Source organism: Dipodomys merriami, unplaced genomic scaffold (genome assembly GCF_024711535.1).
Source record: "Dipodomys merriami isolate MVZ:Mamm:240054 unplaced genomic scaffold, mDipMer1.0.p SCAF_11, whole genome shotgun sequence".
In the NCBI taxonomy this organism is placed as follows: Eukaryota; Metazoa; Chordata; class Mammalia; order Rodentia; family Heteromyidae; genus Dipodomys; species Dipodomys merriami.
The window spans coordinates 23066490-23084074 of record NW_027202382.1 but is presented as its reverse complement, the minus strand read 5'-3'; the positions used below and the strand labels follow the sequence as shown (position 1 = coordinate 23084074).

Below are 17585 nucleotides of genomic sequence, written 5' to 3'. Positions count from 1 at the left end.
GCCTATCACACAAGAGGCCCTGATTCTATCTTTCATAACACAAAATCAAAAAGGGAAAATCTGAGGGAAATACTTCCATACTAGAGAATTCTACATCCACTCAAATACATACAGGTATAAGTATGAGATAGAAATTAAAACATGCAAGGTGTCCAAAATTTTGCTTCATAGGAATAAATCTCATCAGAACTACAGATAAACAAATGAAAATTAGAAAAAAAATTTATCTAAGTACCAAAGCTGTAAGATAAACAGGGGACAAATTGGTACATAGCTTTCAATAATGACCCTAAATATAAATGATCTTCAATCTCTGGCTTAAAATTCAGACTGGCTAAATATATTGACCATCAAGATCCAATTGTTTCTTCAAGAAATTCATCTCACTGGCAAACGTACACAGAGATAAAAGAATGCAAAAAGATAGTCTCAACAAGTGGAATCTATTAGCAAGCAATAGTACTATACTTATTTTGACAAACCATACTTTAAGATAAAATTAGCAAAAGGGATAAAGGCCAGTACATATTAATAAATGGAAAGATTCATCAAGAAGACATAACACTAAATGTTAAAGCATCCAATTTTTTTTAAAAAAACAAAACTATTTGACAGAAAGGGACACACTGGTGTACTTAGCAATACATGATGACTTGAACATCATACTCCCAACACCAGACAGATCATCAGAAAAAAAATTTTTAATTAACAAAAGCATTCACGGTGACTCTGTACCCAGTATCATAGAGCATGGAACAGATCAATTGTACTATGGAATTAATAGACATGTACAGAATATTCCATTCAAGAGGTGTAGAATACACATTGTTCTAAGAAGCCCATGGGATATTCTCCAAAATAGATCACACTTTAGGCATATAGCAAAGTCTTGACAAATACATCACATTAAAATAATTTCTTGTACATTAGTAGACCATAATGCAAAAAACTAGAAATTGATAGCAAACTTTCTAATGGTCAATACAATGATCAAGAAAAAATTCAGTCTGCACAAATGAAAGGAAAAACTTAAAAGTTCCTAGACTCAAATGAAAATGAAAATACAACTTACCAGAACCTTTGAGATACAGTGAAGGTAGTTTTAGGAAGAAGTTCACAGTTCATAGTGCTTAAACAACAAAACAGAAACAACAACAAAAATGAGCAATCACCAGGTGCCAGTGGTTCATGCCTGTAATCCTAGCTACTCAGGAGGCTAAGATCTAAGGACTGTGGTTCAAATCAAACCCAGGCAAAAAAGTCCATGAGATTCTTATCTCTAATATACAACTCAGAAATAGGCAGAAGTAGCACTATGGCTCAAATGGTAGAACACTAGCCTTGAGCACAAGAGGCACAGGGACAGCACTCAGGCCCTGAGTTCAAGCCCTAGGACCAGGAAACAAAACAAAACAAAAATCAGCAATGAAAAATAAATAACATACCAATATACTTCAAGAACTTAGAAACTGAACAAGACAAATCCAGAATCAATTGGTGGAAAGCAATAATAAGGATCAGGGCAGAAAATAATGAAATGAAAGTTAAAAAAATAATACAATGGATCAATTAAATTTTTTTCTCTTTTGAAACAATGAAGAATGATAAAGCCCTAGCTAAACTAATCAAAATAATACTGAAATTAAAAGAATTAGAAATTAAAAGGGGATATATCACAAAAGATACCTGGTAGACAACTGGTAGGAAATATTATTAAATATATATATATATATATATATATATATATATATATATATATATATATATATATATATATATATCCCCCTAAACTGGGAAATCTGGAATGAGTAAAATTTTAGTCACATAATACCTATCAAATGTGAGACAAGATGATACCAACAACCTAAACAGCAATAAAGGTGACATTACAACAGTAATAAAAAACTCAATAAAGAAAGGATGGAATCAGATAGATTTATTGATAAATTCTACTAGACCTTTAAAGAAGAACACCAATGCTCTTCAAGTGACTTCATAAAATAGCAACTGAATAATGCTTAAAACACAATTTATTAAGTCAGTATTACCCAGATGCCAAAATTATATCAAGGCACACCAGTAAAATAACTTACTTGCAAGTCAAATTCAACAACATATGAAAATGATCATACCAAGATCAAATTGGTTTCATACTAGGAATACAAGGATGGTTCAATGTACACAAAGCAATTATCATAATAGAATACTGAATAATAGACTTAAATCACTTGATCATTTCAATGGATGTAAAAAAAACCTTTGACAAAATGAAACACCTCTTGATGAAAATACTAGTAAAAATGAGCAAAAATTTGAAAGATACTTCACAAAGCAAGATAGATGTTAAATAAGCTAAAGAAAGGATTCTCCATAATGCTGGTAACTAGGAAAATGCAAATTAAAACCACAATGAGATACTATCAACACATATCTATAGCAAAGGTTTTTATTTAAAAATTTTAATTTAAAACTGAAAACAGCAAGGTATTGCCCGAGATATGGAGCAACCACACATTGCTCATGAGAATACAAAGTTGATGTAGCTACTATGGAAAACAGTTTTGCAGATTCCTTTAAACATTCACTTACCTATTGTTACAGTTTGATTCCAAAAGTCTGTTTTCTCAGAGTTTGAGTGCTTAAAAAAATATTGTTATCTTCAAATAAATAATTATACAAAACCTCTTTGGCCTAAATCAATTGTCCAATTCTGTAGATGTATCCTGTGTAATGTCATTCTTTGAATCACTATCATTCCAAACAGGTCTAGAAACACTGATAGATGAAGCAGCTTAGGCATTCAGTACATTCGTGCTTCATCTTTCATATGCCTACTCTTTTTAGCTTTTGATTTTCCAATTCAAAAAATTTAAATATATTTACACTTGATTATAAATTACCTAAAATACTTTTGGAAGCAGATGAGGTCTAAATACAGAAGAGAAGAGAAAATGCATGTCTGAATGGGAAAAGATGAAAGACAAGGTTGTCTGACATGATGCTGAGAAATGAGTTGAAGAACTAGGCAAATTGAAGGACTACACATGCCTGTGGTTTTATGGCCATGGAACATTAAAGAGGCCACTTTCCCAGGTAAATATGAAACGTTGAGATCATGACAAGAACACTGAGGGCTCCTACTAGAATATCAGGACAGAGATCTGACTCCGTTAAATAGGCATGAGCATCTAGAGCCAGAGAAGATAGGTCAACAACAAAATAACTTCTGATGTGTTCTGGTAAAATATCTAGAGTCTTGATTCATCAAAGAACAAAAATCCCCTCTTAAATGGTAGTCATTTCAACATTAAAATTAAAAATTAAAATATTAAACAGGTTACCATCTCTCCTACAAGACTCCTTAAGAGTCAATTTGTGCACAGGAATCTAATGCCTTATTTTTTTATTTCAAGGACAATAGTTTTTCTTTCATTTTGTATTATTAGACATAATAAACATTTCCTAGGTTTACTGAGCACTATCTATGCTGATCAGTTAAGCATTGATATGAATCATAACTCAAGAGTAGTGTCTCAGTTCCTTAAAGAGTACTTCTACTTTCCTAGCTTTTAGTTTCATTTTTTTAAAAGAATTTATCAAGATCTTTATACTTACAAATCAGAATATTTGTAAGAGTCATCTTTGCTCCAACAGCCTGACCACAACAACTCTCTTCCGTAGTATTTGCCTTAACGGCATTATGAATAGTTTTAAATACTAAGGATTTTTAAGTTCAAAACACTCCCACACTCAAACTTGGCACCTATTAAAGACTGATTTCAGCCATTTCATTATGTTTGCCTGATAGGCACAGAATTAGGACCAAGGATAAAGTTACAATGAACACAGAGCTTCACAGTTCAGAGGGGAGCCCGCTTCTTTTGTTGAACTAGGAAGTGAGTAGCCTGAGTAGCCCAACAATATATAAATGTTGAACACAACTAACTCTTGTAGCCAGCTTGTGATTCTCTTTGTCTTTTTTTCCTACTGATGTTCTTGGTTCTTTTTCTTTCCAGGAACTTCCCCCTGCCCCGGGATATTCCCTGAGTCCTGAGCCTATCAGAAGCAAGGTTCATTTTGCAGTGCTGCCACCGTCCATCTTCCTAGTGGTACTTAGAACCAATAGGACCAACCTACAGTTGTCCCAACTGTGCTCTTTTTGGCTCATCTCAGACAGGCGTCAAGATAGGCCAGAAAATTTTTCACCATGCCCTTTTGCACAGTGAGCCCAGTGACAAAGGAGTGTTTAAGATGGGGTGAAGAAGGTACAGAGGAGAAGGGAAACTCTTACTCATTCTTATAAATCTACTGATCTGTGTCAACCTGGTCTACTTAGGTGTTGATCAGGCTCAGAGTTTCTCATTATGATGCTTTGATCTTTTTCCTGAAATAATATGACTGTTCACCAAGACTTCATTATAACATAGAAAATCCAAATAATGCCACCATGATTAGGTTAAAAAGAGCATTAAAACCACCTTAACCATTTTGAATGGTGGACTGTTGCAATTTTCAAGTTCATTTCCCTTTCCCTCCATTGAGAGTTTATATTCAATAGTAGCCTTGACAAATATCAGCATCATAAATAATTTTTAGTCTCTGAATGTCTCACATTTCTCTTTCACATATGTTCAATAAACATTGAGAATCTACTGTTTGCCTATGTCTGTATAATATCAACCCTGTGCACTGTTCCTTCTCCAACATAAGATAGTCAGAATTTGATCAGTAGGTCCCATCTCTGTCTGGATGGCCGTTTGGAGTGTTATTTGATCACTGTAACTTCCCCCAGAGTCTCTACAACCTACCTGAAAGAAAGGAGAAAAAATATCAACTATAGATAGCCGGATCCCCTCTTGCTCTGATTGTTGTGGCCCCATGGCAGTTCTGATACTAAAGTTTCAAGCCTGAAGCTTTCTTTTGTGAACAACTTACCCTTCTGTAATTTCTTGAGAGGATTCAAACCACTCTGATGTACATGAAAGGCTTTTAAGTTAAATACTTCAGTGACCTGAAATTTATTTACACTATCTGCCATACTTGGAAGAACACACTTAAGTCTGTGGTGTGCTCACTCACTCTCAAATCCAGAGTGGTAAGAGTTACCTGAACCAACAACCTTCTTCCATCACACTTAATTCTCACTGCCACTCAGAATGGAATTAAGAACCATCAGCTCAAAAGAATTTCACAAAGTGTGTTCAGCAGGACATACTAGTAGTTCAAGATGTCCTGGGCAAGATATTAGGAGGGGTAAGGAATCATCTTCCTGCAAAAGGCCCTTTGGATAATATAACATCATTCGTGGACCAGAATTATTTTCCAAGGGTGACAGTGAGGACACGACCCTTCAGCTAAGAAGCATGTCTATCCTATTACACTGAATGTTCATCACGCATTAAATATGGGGCAAGATGTCCCCACCCCTGAGTTTTAAAGGATGATTTAAGTCCAATGAAGACCAGGTAAACAAAGTTAAAGTGTTTTCCAAGGGTAGCAATGAGGACATGACCTTTTCATATTACCATGCATTGTGACTTTTCAAATGGGAGGAGCGGCTGGAAGAGGTGGTATTGAGTGTGAAAGTAGTCTCCTGACTTCAGAACTCTTGCCCTAGTGCTTCAGAGGCAGATCCTGGGGGATAGGCTGATTAAGGTATTTTTGCTAAACAAACATTTGTATCTTTAAATGGTATAAATGAGGAGCAACTCCTACCAGGGCAGAGTGCTGGTTAAACAGCAGGCCCTTCCTGGCAAGGAAGACTCCCTTTTGTGTGTTTATAACCTCAAAAATAACACATTTCCACTTGGGTCTGGCCTTGCTTTCTCAGGTTAAACCAGAAATAAAAGTGTATTTACTTTTAAAATGAAGTCTTATTGAAGTATTATTTTCAAACTGCAATCTGTTTCTAAACACCAGTATATAGTCTGAAATTTTTTTTAGATTTTTGTTTTTTTGTCAGTCTTGGGGCTTGAACTCAAGGCCCCTAGGAACTGTCCCTGAGCTTCTTTTTGCTCAAGGCTAGCACTCTACCACTTGAGCCACAGTGCCACTTGCAGCTTTTTCTGTTTATGTGATACTGAGGAATCAAACCCAGGGCTTCATGCATGTTAAGCAAGCACTCTACCACTAAGCCACATTCTCAACCTGAAATGTTTTGTTGGTGAAAGAATACTCAATGTGCTACACTTTAAAACCTGATGTCTTGAAATTACTTTCCAATACTTAGTACTTTCAGAATTTTAAAATATAGAATCACATGCAAAATAGAGCCTAGCAAGCAGGGTTTTTAAAAACTCTGCTAAATATGCTAAGCTTTTAAAGTGAAGCTTAAAGAAGCAAACAAACAAAACCCTTGCAATTCTCACCCTGCTTGTGAGGATCTCTACTTTTGTAATTTCATCTTAATGTACATGTTAATAATTCGTCTTACAGTCAACTTCATTATGGACATTTTCTTCACCCTTTTCTTTCTTACTGCTCTCCAGCCCCTTGTTGAAGCTCAGTATTAAATAATACAAGCATCAATTACATTAACCCCTCGGAGGCATGCCTATAATACCAGGATAGGAGGTTGAGGTATGAAGGTCATCAGACTGAGCCAACTAGGCTACACAGTGAGACAAAAACACAGTAACAATTACATTAAGTAAGCTTACTGCCACGACAAACTTGATCAGATTAAGTTTTTTTTAAAGAGAAACTGAGGAGGGGCCAGGTACAGATACACACATGGCAGCACGTGAGCCCCTGGAATCTGAGGTTTTAGGAAAAAAAAAAAACAACTACACAGACTCTTTTCCAAACTATTATATCCTGACCATTATTTTGAGGCATGCTCACTTGAAACCTACCTACCCACACACAATCTCTAAACTTCAGTGACAAGAATTACATATCTAAGGTACACTGACACATCATCTAAGTGTAGTAGTTCGAGGAATGTCCTCCCTTACTTTAGGCAAGCTACCTAAACTTTCTCAGCCCATTTTCCTCTCCTGTAAAAATACAGCCAACACAAGTATCCCATCTCAGAATTGTTAAAGTAAAATGGGAAATGTAGCTAATTACCTGGCCCAGACTCTCCCAATAGCAAATCCCCAGGAACGACTGGTCATCAGTCTTTGTTGCCTGCTGTTGATTCTTGCATTTCGTGCCTTCTTCCTCTCCAACAGCACCCATCCTTAAAGCACCTTCTCCATGCTTGTGGAGAAGAAAGTTTACTCCCTAACTATTGCACACTACCTCTTGATTTCACCTACCTTTATTCTTGTTGTTTGTTTCATTTTTATCATTCACCTCTCCCTGGCACAATCAAGCATTTTCAGACGTCAGGCATTCTATTCCACAACTCAAAAGATAGTTTTTAGAAGGGGATGACGAGTGGCTGTGAAAATACCTGAGATTTTGTTGACATTAATATGGTAATTTATATTTTTATCATTTATATACTTTGCTATAAGCCTATTAAGGTGGGTATCATTAGTCTTTCTACTTCCCTGCAGTTGAAACTGAGACATTGAAGACTTTGTCCAAATTACCTAGCTAATGGCAGATCCAAATCGATAGAGAATAGCTGGGGCCCACACTCCTGCCAATACATAATGGTGTTCAATTCTCTGGATTCAAATAGCCTGTTAAAAATGCTAGGAAGAACTGTCTCAGAAGGCAAAGGCCACTTATCCAGTAAGGATCATTCATTCAGCTGGGGATGGGATAGTAGATTCAATTCAAACAAACTGTATTTTTTTAAAAAAAGACAGAGGTTCACATCAGAAATAAAATATTTAAAAATAATAATGTACAATGAAAGGAATCTTGACTCTAGCATTACTACTCTTTTGGGTTACAAAGTAAAGGGTGTCAACTTCTTGAATAGCTTTTAGTGTATGTTGTCAAACAGTATCCCAAGAGCGTCATTATAATTTATTAAGCAAATCAATAAAGCATATTTGAGTCAAAACCACAAAGGCAAGTAATACTGCCCTGTTATCTTTCTGCAAAGTTACAGGTATAAGTAAAAGTTACCTTTGTACTTGATGCTGAGAAGTAACAAGACTGAACGTATTTACACATTGTTTATTTCTTTCTCTAAATTATCTATTGCAGAGGTGTACTTGGCATATAAGAGAATTCTGCTCAGTGTCAATGATGTGGATCTTCAGTTGGAATTCTGCTTATAAGGAAATATTAAATGTAAATTGAAAATAGAGGCATTCTTTTTACCTCCATAGTGTATGTGAACATATTCTACTCTGTGATATAGCTCTAAAGTCTAGCGAGTAGCAAGGGGCAAAAAAGGAAGGAAATTGAAAATTTTAGGGAAAAGGTAAAAAGAAAAAAGTGAATATCAACCAGACAAAGCTAATCAAAGACAAGAGAATTTAGAAGAGGCAGAAAAGGAAATTGGGAGCTAGAAACAGAAGTTGTTCTTACAAAACTGAAGACTTGGAACGAGTGCTCTCAAGATTACTCAGTAACTACTTAACCATTACTCTTAACCTCAGATGATCATCTGAAGCTGTATTTGGGTCAGACAGGGAAAGAGGCAATGGGAGTAGATAAAGGAGAAAGGTGTGCTACAGCAGTCTCACTGGAAGGGTAATAGGATATGAAGATACTTTTAATTTTCAAATAACTTTGAAAGGTTTATCTTGGAGCTATAAGCAAAATGTTAGAAAATACCATAGGAGTATGATTTCATAGGCAGAAGAATGTAGTAGATATGATTTGGCTGCTCCACCCAGCCACCATTCTCCCAACTTCTGCCTTGCCAGCAAAAGCTAACTTCGGCCCCAGTAACTGCTCCACCCACTACTTGAGTCACTGGGAAATTAATGGATCCTTACCTTACTGCATTGTTGGTGGGAGTGTAAACTTATTCAACCACTTTGGAAAGTAGTATGAAGGTTCCTAAAAAGACTCCACATAGAGCTCCCCTATGACCCAGCAATCCCACTTTTGGACATTTACCCAAATGTTCACAAACAAGACTACACTAAAGCTACCTGCACGACTATGTTTATTGCAGCCTTATTTACCATAGCTAAGATATGGAACCAACCCAGATGCCCCTCAGTGGATGAATGGATCAAGAAAATGTGGTACATATACACAATGGAATTCTATGCCTCCATCAGAAAGAATGACATTGTACCATTTGTTAGGAAATGGAAAGACTTGGAAAAAAAGACTTGGAAAAAAGTGAAGTAAGCCAGCCCCAAAGAAACATAGGTCCCATGGTTTCCCTTATTTGCAATAATTAGTATATGTCTGAGTCAAGCAGAAAAGGTCAGTTAAGTTGATGTTAGGGAAATGAACCCTAAGATATGTATTTAAATGTTTTATTCTTTCATGCGATTGTTTCAAACACATTTATAAGATTATTTCTTTGTTGCTATGTATGTCCGTCCCCCACGGTATAACCCCTGCTTTCACTGTATTTGATGTTGTTATAATTTGTGGAGGGGAAGGGAAAAAACAAATCGTTTAAATAGGGATACAGGTGGACCCATTGCAACAATGAGATGTACAAGTCGTTATGCCAAAAAATGAACTTTACAACTTTGGTGGGGGGGAAGGGTTGGATGGGGCGTGGGGGGTGAGGGGGAGGAGGAGATGGGAAGGGGAAACAAAGGAGGAGGCTATAATGCTTGATAAGAAATGTACTCATCTTGACCATGTAATTGTAACCCCTCTGTACAGTATTTTCACAATAAAAAAAAATAATAATAATGGATCCTTTGCCTTGCTCTTCCTAGATATTTTTAGGGAAGAGTATGCAGCCCTTCCTAATTCTTATTAAAGAATTAGCTTTGCCAAAGTCTATCAAAAGCTAGTCACCTTGGGATCAGAAGGGAGCTAAGTGAAGAAAAGCTTCCCTCCTTACTATAACAGAACAGAAATAAGAACGTAGGTGTTTGCTAACATCACTGAACTGACTGCAGAAGCCACTGAACTAAGCACTTGAAGCCACCCCTCCTCTAGGCTTACAGAAAATAAAACATTTTTCCTTAATGTTTGCAGCATTTAGATTTAAGAGGAAGGGAGATGTGCTGTTATGGTTGTTTATTTCCTAAACTGGGGCATCCTAAATGGCTTCTAATAATGAATCTTATAAAAAATCTTGATCATCATTATATATCACAGAGCTACAAAATAAAGCAAACTTCAAAACTGTCACCACTACTTAAACATCTTGAACTACATTTATACTGTTTCTTGCTTGATGTTATTCAAATGTATCCAGAAGTAAAACACTTGGGTTTAGGGCTGGGAAGTTGGCTCAGTGGTAGAGCGCTTGCCTTGCATGCCTGAGGCCCTGGGTTCGATTCCTCAGCACCACATAAGCAAAAAGAAAAAAGCCGGAAGTGGCGCTGTGGCTCAAGTGGTAGAGCACTGGCCTTGAGCTGAAGAGCTGAGGGACAGTGCTCAGGCCCAGAGTTCAGGCCCCACAACCGGACCAAAAAAAAAAAAAAAAAAAAAAAAAACACTTGGGTTTAAAATGTTTTAGCACATCTAGCAACCTTAAAAATTGGAATTATATTCACTTTATGAATTTCTCTACTAAGCAAAAGTTTAAATATTTGGTTGTGGTTTGTCAAAATAGAGAATACCTAAGGTAAATAATGATATTATTTCTGGAAAAAAGAAAAATTCAACAGTTTATTAAACAAATGTTTATTAAGTCTTGTTATATAACACAGATACACAATGAAATCAGAGCGGAATCTAGCAAAGAAATAAAACTAACCCTTTTCCCCCACAATGAATATATAAGAACGTACTGGAAAATGCTAATCATTTTTAATACTAAATTTGTTACAAAGCATATAAATGTAAATTTAGAACATATGCTAAGCTACATTTTAAACAACAAAGCAAAAAGTACCAATAAATATCACGACGTAAAAAACTTTAACCATAAGCTAAATGCTAATCAAATTTTTGTAGAGAATCTTGTAAAGAATTTTGCCTTTAAAATAACTTGCCAGGAACTGGTGGCTCATGCCTATAATCTCAGGAGGCTTAGATCTGAGGATCACAGCTTGAAGACAGCCCAGGCTACAAAGTCCGGGAGACTTTTATCTCCAATTAAATATTTTTTTAAAAAGCTGAAAATGGAGCTGTGGCTCAAGTGGTAGAGCACTAGTCTTGAGCACAAAAGCTCAAGGACATCATCCAAGACCTAAACTCAAGTATTAGGATGGGAACATGAATGCGTACACATGTACACATAAACATATACACATACATACATACACACACTTAGAAAGAAAAAAAAAAAACAGGGCTTGGAATATGTCTTAGTAGTAGCAGAGTGCTTGCCTAGCATTCATGAAGCCCTGGGTTCAATTCCTCAGTACCACATAAACAGAAAATGCGGCACTGTGGATCATGTGGTAGAGTGCTAGCCTTGAGCAAAAGAAGCTCAGGGACAGTGCCCAGGCCCTTAATTCAAACCCTAGGATTAGCAAAAAAAAAAAAAAAAAAAAAAACCCAAAAACTTGCACATTAAAGGTTATTCATAGTCATTGGCAGAACAAAAGAATATTTGTTAATGTATTCAAGCATTTCATAAGAATCTACTATGTACTGGTACCAATTCAATACAGAAGAGCAGCAATAAACAAACTAGACACAATCTTCCTTCACCAACACAATCTAGAGCAAAGGAAGGCAAATATTCTTAGTAAAAGGCCACAGAGAATATTTATGCACATATACCACAAAGTCTATCACAACAACTCAGCTCTGCCAGCTATGGATATAAGCTATAGATAGTAAGTTAAGTATAGCTATGGCCTACTAAAACTTTACTGTGGAGAGTGAAATTTAATTTTCATATGATTTTCATAAAATAATACTCTTAATGATTTGTATCAATCATTTAAAAATACAAGCACTATTCTTAGCTTGTTAGCCACAGAAAACCAAGGCTAGCAGGTCAGCTTTGGTGCAAGGCCTATAGTTTGCCAAATCCTGGTCTACACATTAAGAGTAACTGGATAATTATGTGGTTTATTGCTATTAGATAGTGTTCGAAGAGTGTTTAATGAGGAGACATAGCCTGATTTGAAGAAAGCCTTTTCCCACAGAAATGATTTTTAAGCTGCAACTTAAAGTAAGAAGCCAAAGGCTTGAGAGAAAAAGCAAAGAGCCTTCTAAACAAGTGAACAGTATATGCACCAGCTCTGAAAAGAGTAGGGAAGAGCCTGGAAAGATGATGCTGCAGATAAAGGGGACCAGTACAGACCAGCCTAAGAGATTTCTGGTCTCTGTCCCAAAAGTAATTGGAAACCACTGAGCAGTTTTAAGCAGAAGAGAACAATCAATCAGCTCCCATGTTTTCAACAATCATTAAGACTGCAGTATGAGAAAGATGAGAAGGAAGCATGAACAGATACACAAAGACAGATCTGTAACCAAGATGCTTGCTAGAAATAAAGAGGCTTGAACTAGGGTACTGATAGTGAGTTTGGGAGAAAAGGCAAGATGTGCTGACTAACTGGGAAGAGTGGAAGGCAGGCTTCCTCCATGATTCAGGTTTCCTCCAAGACATTGGTACCATTCAGTAAACCAGACATACTGAAAAAGACGTGGACACAATTGGAGTTCAGTTTAAGTTTTAGTCATGCTGTGTTGAGTTGACTATTCAACACTCTAATGTCAGCTGGGAAAAGGTTTGGTTCAGTTCAATGATTCAGTGTGGCAACTGTCAGCACACAAACTGTAACTGACACCACTGAAGGAGATGAATAGTCACTGGAGAAGGAGAAGGAACTGTGGTTCTTGGTCTTTGTGGCATGAGAATCACCAGTGAACTTTAAAAAATTCAGACACTCAGGTAGCAGCTCTGGATCAATTAAATCAGAACCTCAGAATGAGAATCTCAGAATGAACTCCAAACATTTGTGTTTTATAAAATTCTCTGTGTGATTCCAACTTGAAGCCAGGTTGAAAGTAAGAATTAAGACAGTAAGAACACACAAGAAGAGTCTAAAAAGGTTTCTAGACCCAGCTATCTCATAACTTCACTCTTTGACCTCAACCACTTTGTATTTCTAAATTCTAGTTTGGATCAACAGAAAAGTGAAATGATAATACTGGCTTATTTCTAATGTATACTAAAGTCTCCAAATAAAATTCAAGCTTATAAAACTGAACTATTTCATTCATTCTTGATAGTTCTGGATGGGAGGATAGCACAAAAGAACAGCTATCAACAAATTACTGGTAACCAAATAAACTTTTATGATTACCTTCCCAGTTGATAATACATCAAGTAGTATCTTTCAAGCCTTCTAACTGGGCAACTTTGCTTTATTATATGATGATATATGCTATATATTCTATGATATTATTATATGCTAACTACAGTTGGTTCAAAAATGGTGGCATAAAATTTAACTTAGAAGGCTGAGAGAGTAGTTCAAATGGTAAAACTAGCAAACTTAAACCCTGCCACTTCCAGCTTTTTTCTTTTTGCTTATTCTGAAGACTCAAACCCAGGGCCTCAGGCATGCAAGGCAAGCGCTCTATCACTGAGCCAACTTCCCAGCCCCATTCCATGAAATTCTTATCTCCAATTAACTACCAAAAAAGCCAGACTCGGAGCTGTGGCTCAAGTTGTAGAGTGCTAGCCTTGAGCATAAAAAAGCTCCAGGACAGCACTAAGGTCCCAGGACAAGCACCCCTCCCCCCCCCAAAAAAAAGAAAAAATCCTATACAAAGTATTATCACTTCTACATTATTTCCCAACAATTTTGACGTTAACTTTTGATTTACAGATCTTGAGGAATGAATTCTCTTTAACAACAGCACAATATTTACAAAGAGAGAAAAAAAATGCCATGACTTATATGCAGCTAGAGCAAGTTTTCTTTATAGGTCCTATTTTAATGGAACAATGTAGTCTCTATTGGTAATTCTCACTATGTTCTTCAAATTTCATTTATACCATCTGCCTTTACCTTCCACAAGCTGGCATAAATTCTGTTATGGCACAGTTAAACACACAAATACTAACCAGTACCTATAAACCACTTCTGATTGTGTTTCACCACTGCCAAAACAAGATAGGCGAGCTAGCAAAAGGCAGGTAAATATATAGAGCCCTTATTTTGAAGACAATATGCAAAAGTCAGACAAAGGGCAATTTGTTCAACCTGAAAGATTCTCTATCTCTCTTTCAATGTCTAGAGCTAGAACTGAAGGACACAGAACTTCAGAGCCCTTGCAAAAATCTCCTGGCCTCCAAAGCACTGCTGTGACAAATAATGATCTAGCCATTAACAAGAAAGACTTGGAGCAATTTGCTAAGTAATCTTTCAAAAGCCTCCTTCACTTAAACTGGTTTGTCAATGGGAAAGAACATTTAATAAATCTCAAGATTTACAAGTGAACTTTGAAGTTTAACATTACAAGAATAGAAATTATGTCAGGTTATAACAGAAGAAACGAATTATGGAGAGATGAGAATAAATTTTAAGAGTCTTAGGGAGGATTAGTGCTGTAAAAAGAACTCAGACTATCTTGCTTTTATGTGCCTTCCCTTCAAAGACACATTTAGGCAATGTCTATCTTGTACTGACTTGTGAGCAATCATTAAACATGTAATGTTAGTCACTAATTCAAAAGAAAAAAAAAAAAAAGAATGTGAAAAATCTGAGTTCTTTAAGAATCCTGACTCACCAGATAAGATCCTTATATTTACATAGCTGATACAATTAAAATTATTTTGCCAATAATCTAACTTTAGCAATGAAATACTAGTATACATTGTGACACATTTGACATTTTTTAAATTTAAAATCCTGAAAAAGGGTAAGTATTGTGATGGCAAATTATGATACTGAGACACTGTCAAGAACATACAAGGACAGATACAAAGATGAAAATTTGAAGACCAATAAAGTCTACCAAATGACAAGAGACTATGAAGGGAAATAAATTATATTTCAAAGGTGAATCCTTACTACAAAAAGAAATGTATTTTATTTACACTGATAAAGTCTACCAGAGCTTAGAAGCTGCTGATGGTACTGCTGAGAAAAGCTAAGCTGGACTGCAGATTACTTCAAAACATGTTGTTTTGATGTGTTATTCAGGTTATCATTTGGTTTTGCAGACAAGCTCTTTTAAGATGTTACAGCCACTGCTCCAACTAAAATATATTAAGAAAGCTATTGGAGGGGGAAGGGGAACTGTTTGAAGCTAGTGGAATCACTGATAGGACAGGAATTAATATGAGAAAGGCAGGTGAATTTTAGCTTACACAGTTCAGGTTTGAGTTCAGAAGAAGAGAGCCTGGTAGAATTAATCAAACAGACCATGGAAGTGAAACAGAGGTCAGGGCTGGATTCATAAGCAATATAGTTTGCCAGCCAGATGTTAGCAAATCTGAGTGTATATAATCTTCCCAATGACTGTTGCTGAGCAACTATTATGCACAAGGTAAGATGAAGTACTGCAGTAAATACAAAGATAGAAAAAAAAAACTGGGGCTGGGAAGGTGGCTCAGTGGTAGAGTGCTTGCCTTGCATGCATGAGGCCCCGGGTTCAATTCCTCAGCACTACATAAGCAAACAGAAAAAAGCAGGAGGTGGCACTGTGGCTCAAGTGGTAGAGCACTAGCCTTGAGCTGAAGAGCTGAGGGACAGCGCCCAGGCCCAGAGTTCAAGCCCCACGACCGGACCCAAAAAAAACAAACAAAAAACTGATCCTATACTATAGTAACTTAAAATCCAGTAGAAAGGATGAAGCCAACACCTTCTGCTTCAAAATACATCAAAGGTCCTTAAGAGAGGCTAGGTAATATGGAGTTACATCTGGAAGAGATTAAAAGTTGGATCTCTATTTTATTTGAACACAGCACACATAGTTAGCATTCTAATTTCTGATGCTTTTGAGAAACTAACACTTTATAAATGACAAAAGCCACCAAAAATATCAAGAAAAAAAAATGACCAGCTTCTTGGCACAAAATCTGCCTCCTCAATATTCCACTGATCATTACAAGTCCCTAAAGCTGAACTCAAAGGCAAGTGACAGCTACTGATTGGTTATAACAATCCATAGGGGAAACATGATTGGTTATAGCAATCCATAAGGAAAAACATGGCATGAAGAAAACAGAATGTGACAGTGTTCTGAAATGTATGATGTGGGGCTAGACAAATGCAAGACTTGCTACCTATTTAAAGCAAAGTTCTGGTGCAGAATCTATTCCTCCCAAATTAAATTTTTCATGGGCTGAACAAGCCATCCATAAACTATCAATACTTTTCCATCTCCCAGGCATTTCACCACCAAAAGACAATGCAAAGTAACCCAATTCTGAAAATAAAGGCATTTCACCATCAAAAGACAATGCAAAGTAACCCAATTCTGAAAATAAAGGCAATGCAATAAACACCTCACTTTAATGAAAACCAAGTAAATAAATATCAATATCCAACTAGATGCTACCCTCCTCAAAATTCCCTAACCAGCCAAATAGGATATATAATTCTACATCTTTACATGTTAACATGCAAACCCTGATCTAGCTTCCTTAACACCAAGTAACAGTTCTTTGCCATTCCAACCATTGCCATAGGAAGGTTTTGCTAACTAAACCAATCAGCTTAAGAACTGGACAAACAGAATGGATACCCAGTAAAGCATAAATGTCCTCCACTCATTCGCAATTCTAGTCATTTTCTCTGCAACAGATCTCAGATTTTTGGAACAAGTATGCAGGGTTATTTAAAACTGAGTTATATATAGTCATTTAGCAGTAGCAAAACACTTCTGGTATTATCACAAATGCTAGATCTCTGGAGGATTTTTCCCCCCTAAACTAGCATTTTTTCACCAAGAACAGACTACCTTTTATTTCTATAAACAAGAGCCTCCTTCTCCCCCCACCGCCCCCCCTACCACCCAAAACAAACAAATCAGGGCCACTGTTAAATTCTACCGCTAATGAAACTGAGGAGATCACATCTCAGGCGTTGTCAGAACCTATTTTTCATAAACCACCACCAGACAGTTTGATGCAGTATTCCCGATTGCTTTTTTATCGTATTTGTAAATATACTCACTAATCCACTAAATTAGGTAATTTACAAACAGGTCCCCTCAGTTATTAGTGATCAGCCGTCAAGTTCTATTACATTGGATCCTTACACAGTTGTCTAAACATTTCCACCCTAGGTTAAAGGCTCGGATCGGGCAAGGGAGCCGGAGGAGGTGAGCAAAATTTGGATGGGGGCAGGGTGGAAACCGGGAGAAATCTCTGCATCTCAGCCCTCAGCGACAACATTCAGCCAGTGCCCACAGAAAAACTAAATTCGGCACCTCTTCCTCCTGTTACAGTGGCAACAAAGAAGGAGTTTCCGCAAGGCTCCCGTCACCCAGCAGGTGCCCAATCTTCTTCCTAGCCCAGGGTTGGCGCTCCCGCAGGGGCCTCGGGGCGCGGGGAGGCCGCGGGTGCCCGGGGTCAACGTACCAAAGGGGGGAGGCGGAGGGGATGGGACTGGAAGCAAGCGGGTAAGATCTGAGAAATGGGCCGTGGAAGGGCTCCGGGACTCGCTCCAGCA

At 37.0% G+C, this 17585-nt stretch overlaps 1 protein-coding gene and 1 long non-coding RNA gene across 5 annotated transcripts in view; one reads left to right on the top strand and one right to left on the bottom strand.

The window, feature by feature from the left end:
• The window catches only part of Slc44a1 (solute carrier family 44 member 1), a 180961-nt gene that overhangs the window by 162473 nt on the left and 903 nt on the right, over positions 1 to 17585 (bottom strand). The window lies entirely within an intron of this gene.
• The window catches only part of LOC138819568 (uncharacterized), a 79616-nt gene continuing 79339 nt past the window's right edge, over positions 17309 to 17585 (top strand). The window contains exon 1 of the long non-coding RNA XR_011369495.1: positions 17309 to 17406. This is a non-coding gene — a long non-coding RNA (uncharacterized lncRNA). The remainder of the gene's footprint in view (positions 17407 to 17585) is intronic.